The sequence below is a fragment of the Physeter macrocephalus genome, chromosome 13 (assembly GCF_002837175.3).
Source record: "Physeter macrocephalus isolate SW-GA chromosome 13, ASM283717v5, whole genome shotgun sequence".
NCBI lineage: Eukaryota > Metazoa > Chordata > Mammalia > Artiodactyla > Physeteridae > Physeter > Physeter macrocephalus.
In genome coordinates, this window is record NC_041226.1 from 87,271,651 (window position 1) to 87,277,695 (window position 6,045).

General features: G+C 44.8%; 1 protein-coding gene across 2 annotated transcripts in view; it reads right to left on the minus strand.

Annotated features, from left to right (window-relative positions):
• Positions 1-6,045, minus strand: part of NCS1 (neuronal calcium sensor 1) — a 61,787-nt gene that overhangs the window by 4,864 nt on the left and 50,878 nt on the right. The gene's annotated exons all lie outside the window — the stretch shown is intronic.

A 6,045-nucleotide genomic window follows, 5' to 3' on the forward strand; every position in this document is an offset into this window, starting at 1 on the left:
GCCTGTGCTCCGCGGCGGGAGGGGCCACAACAGTGAGAGGCCCGCGTACCGCAAAAAAAAAAAAAAAAGAAAAAAAAAAGAAAGGAATGTTTATGGGGCGTGGGGGAGGGATGGACTGGGAGTTTGGGGTTAGTAGATGCAAATTATTACATATAGAATGGATAAACAATAAGGTCCTACTGTATAGCCCAGGGAACTATATTCAATATTCTGGGATAAACCACAATGGAAAAGAATATGAAAAAGAATGTATATAAAACGAAATATGTATCTGAATCACTTTTCTGTACAGCAGAAATTAACATGACATTGTAAATCAACTATACTTCAGTAAAAAATAAGTTAAAAAGAAAGAAATAAATGTTTATGACAGTATCATCTGTAATAGCAAAATTAAAAGGGAGGGAGCAAACTCGGTGTCCACTATCAGGGGACAGGTTGGATAAATAAGGACAGAACCATAGGATAAAAAAGTTTGCAACCATTAAGAACAATGTGTGCGATGGCCAATAATCACATGAGATGCTCAACAGAATTAGTCATCAGGGAAACACAAATCAAAACCACAATGAGGGGCTGCCCTGGTGGCGCAGTGGTTGAGAGTCCGCCTGCCGATGCAGGGGACGCGGGTTCGAGCCCCGGTCCGGGAAGATCCCACGTGCCGCGGAGCGGCTGGGCCCGTGAGCCATGGCCGCTGAGCCTGCGCATCCGGAGCCTGTGCTCCGCAACGGGAGAGGCCACGACAGTGAGAGGCCCGCGTACCACAAAAAAAAAAAACAAAAAAAACACCACAATGAGACACCACTTCGCACCCACTAGGATAAAACCTGAAACTAACAAGTGCTGGTGAGGGTGTGAAGAAATTGGAACCCTCGACCATGGCTGGTAGGAATATTAAGTGACACAGATACTGTGGAAAAGTTTGGCAGTTCCTCAGAAAATTAACATAGTTACTATATGACCCAGCAATTGCACCCCAGGGATGTACTCTAAAAACTGGAAAATAGGTACTCAAATCCATGTACACCAATGTTCATAGCACCATAATTCACAACTGCCAAAAGGTGGAAATGACCCAGATGTCCATCAATGGATGAATGGATAAACAACTGTGATCTAACCACACAATGGAATACTATTCAGCCATGCAAACAAATGAAGTACTGGTACATGCCCCAACACACATGAAACTTGACCACATGATGCTAAGTGAAAGAACTAGACATAAAAGGTCACATAGTAAATGATTCCATTTATATGAAACATCCAGAATAGAGACAGAAAGCAAAGTATCATTGCCAGAGGCTCAGTGAGGGGTGGGGGTGGGGGAGAAACTGCTTAAGGGATATGGAGTTTTATCTTGGAGTGAGGCAAAGGTTCTAGAATGTACTAAATGCCACTGAATTGTTCACTTTAAGATAGTTAATTTTATGTTATGTGAATTTCACCTCAATACATTTATTTAAAAAAGCAGCAGCCTGGGGGACAGTTATGTCTGTTACTGTCTGTGCCATCCAAAGATCCTTCCCAGAACCTGCTCCAGCCCTGTGTTTAAATCGCACGTCCCCACTCCCCACTGGACAGGTGTAGGTGTCTGATACAAAGGGGTCATTTTCCTGATTTGGGGAGATGACTTAAAAACATTACCTGGGCCAATCCGAAGCTATGTGGAGGTGGCCCTGGAGGAGTAGGAAGGCCCTGCGGGACCAGAATTGGGGGGGCCATTGTGGTGCAGGTGCCGAAGGAGAGAGAGTATGGAGCAACCACCCAGAGAAAGGCCAGAGCACCCAAGGGGAGGCCTGGGTCCTCTCAGCCTTCCAGGTCCCCTGCCAGCCCCTGGAGGTTCAGCTGGGTCTCCAATCACATGCTTTACCTTCCGCGGTGATCTGTGAACCCCTGTGACTTGCATTATTGTATCTGCTAGTTAAGGGAATTCCCTGGTGGTCCAGTGGTTAGGACTCCAAGCTCTCACTGCCAAGGCCTGGGGTTCGATCCATGGTTGGGGAACTAAAATCCCATAAGCTGGGCGGCGTGGCCAAAAAAAATGTAAAAAAAAAGAACTGCAAACATGAGGAAACTCACCAAATGCATTTAAATCCCTAAATGCATAGTTACACATGTATTTTTTAAAAACTTCATTGGTCACCTCTAAGGATTTTAGAAATCCAACTCGTTTTGAAAACTGATAAAGAATAAAGTATCCATCATGCCTTCCCTATGAAAACCAAGCCTCAGGGTAACCAACGAGTGGATGACGGGAAGTTTCCCTTTGTAAAAAGTAATCTAGCCAATGACGAAGAAGGAAAGACAACTTTAGGACGTCACCATTTTGCACCATGTAATGAACGAATGGACAGAGGTGGCGATCAGCAAGAGCTGCTGATGTCACCGAGGACATGTGCACCTGCCAGACACACACAACCCCACTCATGAGGTGTTCTCACCCAAAGTGGACCAAACCCAACGTCAAGCCAGCCTGCAGATCTAACTGCCATTTCCAGGAAGAACAAGAAAGAGAAGAGCCTGTTAACAGCACCATGGGGCACTGTACAGAATGCTCTTCTCAGCAAATAGCAAGAAGGAAAAGGGAAGGGGGAAAACTTACGAGATTAAAATAAACGTAGACCTATCAACCAGTTGCTATCTATGGACTTTATTCAGATTCAGATTCCAATAAACAAAGTGAAAAAAATTGTGAGACAACAGGAAAGTGGAATGTAAGCGCTGATGAGAGCGTATTAAGGAATTATTGATTTGGGGGGTATTACGGACTTTTTTTAAAGAATCGTTATCTTCTAGAAATACATTTTGAAATATTTATGTATGAAATGATACGATGTCTTGAATTTGCTTCAGAACAACCCAGTGTCGGGGGTGTGTGTCGGGGAGGGTATAGATGGCACAAGATTGCTTGTGATTCTGAAGCTGGGAGATGGGTACACGGAGTTACATATTCTCTCTACTATTGCATGAGAATGTTCCCATAATAAAAATTGTTTTAATCCACTCTCCAATTTCCAACAACCTAAGTGCCCCGCACCATAAGACTGGTTAAGGTATGGTCCAGCCATAAACGGAATACTATGCAGCTATTAAAAATGATGATCTCGAGCAACATTTAGTGACACAAAAAATATGCATGATCCCAGTTCCCGAATAATTCAGTGAATTATATAACCGTAACTTATCTAAGAATTATGATCCATCAGGAATCTGAGAAGGCAAATAAATCACAAAAGCAATGGAACACAAATTGGATATAATTACTACATCAGGCAGGATCTAGGAAGGCCTGAGAAAAATGGTATACGGCAGTTTTCAGGAAGAGCTATAGGAAAGTGGATCTTGTCACCCTGAAAAACCTGTCGTGGAAATAAAGTTACATCGTGTTGGCCGACATGTTGCTGGTGAGGGTAAGATATATGTCTCCATAAATTGTGTTAAGGAAAGCCAGTGTAGACATAACAGGATGTGAAGCCAAGTTGGGTAAAACACGTTAAAAATCTCTTTTCTTAGTGTTGAGTCTCCAAAGAAAAAATAAATGTTTCCTACAAGTTGTTCCTTTAAAAAACAAACAAACAAAAAACACAGCCAACAGCATATGGTTATGAACTCGTTGTTGAGGAAATATATATACATATATATTCAAAGAAAACTGGAAGACAAAAACAAATAGGGTAATTCAAAAAGAATCACACACTTTAAAGAAATTAATTACACTGTACAACTTTTCCCTGGGGGGATACAGCAAGAACTTATGTTTGCACCATTTTTCCACGGCCTGGAGGAAATAAGCAGCTGTTATATGATAGTTGCCAATGAGGCCACTGGTGGTAATTCACAAAAGGGGGACACCCTGAAAAATCAGACAACAGATCAGTGTGCACGGTGGGACCCAGAGCTGCATACTGAACATTTTTTTTTTCTTTTTCTTTCTTTTTTTTTTTTTTTTTTTTGCGGTACGCGGGCCTCTCACTGTTGTGGCCTCTCCCGTTGCGGAGCTCAGGCTCCGGACGCGCAGGCTCAGCGGCCATGGCTCACGGGCCCAGCCGCCCCGCGGCACGTGGGATCTTCCCGGACCGGGGCGCGAACCCGGGTCCCCTGCATCGGCAGGCGGACTGTCAACCACTGCGCCACCAAGGAAGCACATGAACATTTTTAAGATTATAGAAATAACGGTCACAGTTCCTTTATAAATTGGTTTGATTATATGTTCCTATGTGACCTAGTTACTGAGTATTAAGTTTTTGTAAGTGTTCAATTCTTTCTGAATCATTCTGGACACAAAATGTTCACAGTGGTTATTTCTGGGTTATATAGGAACGGTTTTTTTCAATAAACTTTTTTATGGAGGTTTTCTTTTTAAACATATTTTCTAATGTCTCCTCAATGAAAAAGGATTTCTTGTGCAAAAACATAAGAATATTAGAAGCTTCAAAACAGGCTTCCTAAACAAAATATCAGCAAATCAAATCTGATGATACATAAAAGCACATCATGGGTGGCTTAGCATTCAAAAATCCATCGGTGTAAGTCAGAATGGCCATCATCAAAAAATCCGGGCTTCCCTGGTGGCGCAGTGGTTGAGAGTCCACCTGCTGATGCAGGGGACACGGGTTTGTGCTCCAGTCCGGGAAGATCCCACAGGCCGCAGAGCGGCTGGGCCCGTGAGCCATGGCCGCTGAGCCTGCGCGTCCGGAGCCTGTGCTCCGCAACGGGAGAGGCCACAGCAGTGAGAGGCCCGCGTACCGCAAAAAAAAAAAGAAAAATATCCACAAACAGTAAATGCTGGAGAGGGTGTGAAGAGATGAGAACCCTCCTACACTGTTGGTGGGAATGTAAATTGGTGCAGCCACTACGGAGAACAGTATGAAGGTTCCTTTAAAAACTAAAAATAGAGCTACCATATGATCCTGCAATCCCATTCCTGAGCATATATCCAGAGAAAAACATGGTTTGAAAAGATCATGCACCCCAGTGTTCATTGCAGCTTTGTTTACGATAGCCAAGACATGGAAACAACCTAAATGTCCATCGACAGAGAATGGGTAAAGAAGATGTAGTACATATATACAATGGAATATTACTCAGCCTTTAAAAAGAATGAAATAGGCATAGGAGGGAGGCTGGGGAGATCAAGAGAGGCAGGCGGGAGGAGCCATCCAGGAGGAGCGGGAGAGGAGCAGAGGGCGATTGCCCCACCCACTCAGGCCAGGGAGGCTGCTGAGCTCCCAGGCCGGTCCCCTGCCCTCCAAGGCCCCCTCCAGGCCACGTGGGTCCTTGGGGGCACAGGAAGGAGGCCGGGGGCGGAGAATAGGAGAGGCACATGGGAGGGGCCTTCCAGGAGGAGAGGGAGAGGAGCAGAGGGTGATTGCCCTGCCCACTCAAGCCCAGGAAGCCTGCTGGGCTCCCAGGTGAGGTCCCCTGCCCTCTGAGACCAGGGGTGGGGGGAACGCCTGGGCCCCTTCTGTTCCTTGAGCCTAAGTTCCACACCCTACAGCCCCCAGGGCCTTTTCCAGATCCTGAGCATTGGCCCCGCCCACCAACCAAACCTTGCCCTTGCTTAGGCCCCGCCCTCCACAGCTAAGGCCTTCCTCCCCTTTTTTTCTTTTTTTTTCTTTTCTTTTCCCTCCTTCTCTTTTTTACTATTGTGGTACTGATGTACCTTCCAGTTGTTAATTCATCTATATTTTTATTTTCATATTTTTCCTAACATATCTGTTAGTTTCCTAGTCTAATTTTATTTTTTTACTTTGTTATTGTTGTGGGGTTTTTTTTGCCACCCCAGGTAGCTTGCAGGACCTTGGTTCACAAGCCCAGGTTGGCTGAAGCTCCTGCAGTAGGAGCTCCAAGTCCGAACCACTAGACTAACAGAGAACCTCAGACCTCAGGGACTATTCATCAGAGTGAGGTCTCACGGAATTCCTCATCTCAGCACCAAGACCCAGCTCTACCCAATAGCCATAAACCCCAGTGTTAAAAGCCTCAGGCCAAACAACCAGTAAGACAGGAACACAATCCCACTCATTAAAAAAAAAAAAAAAA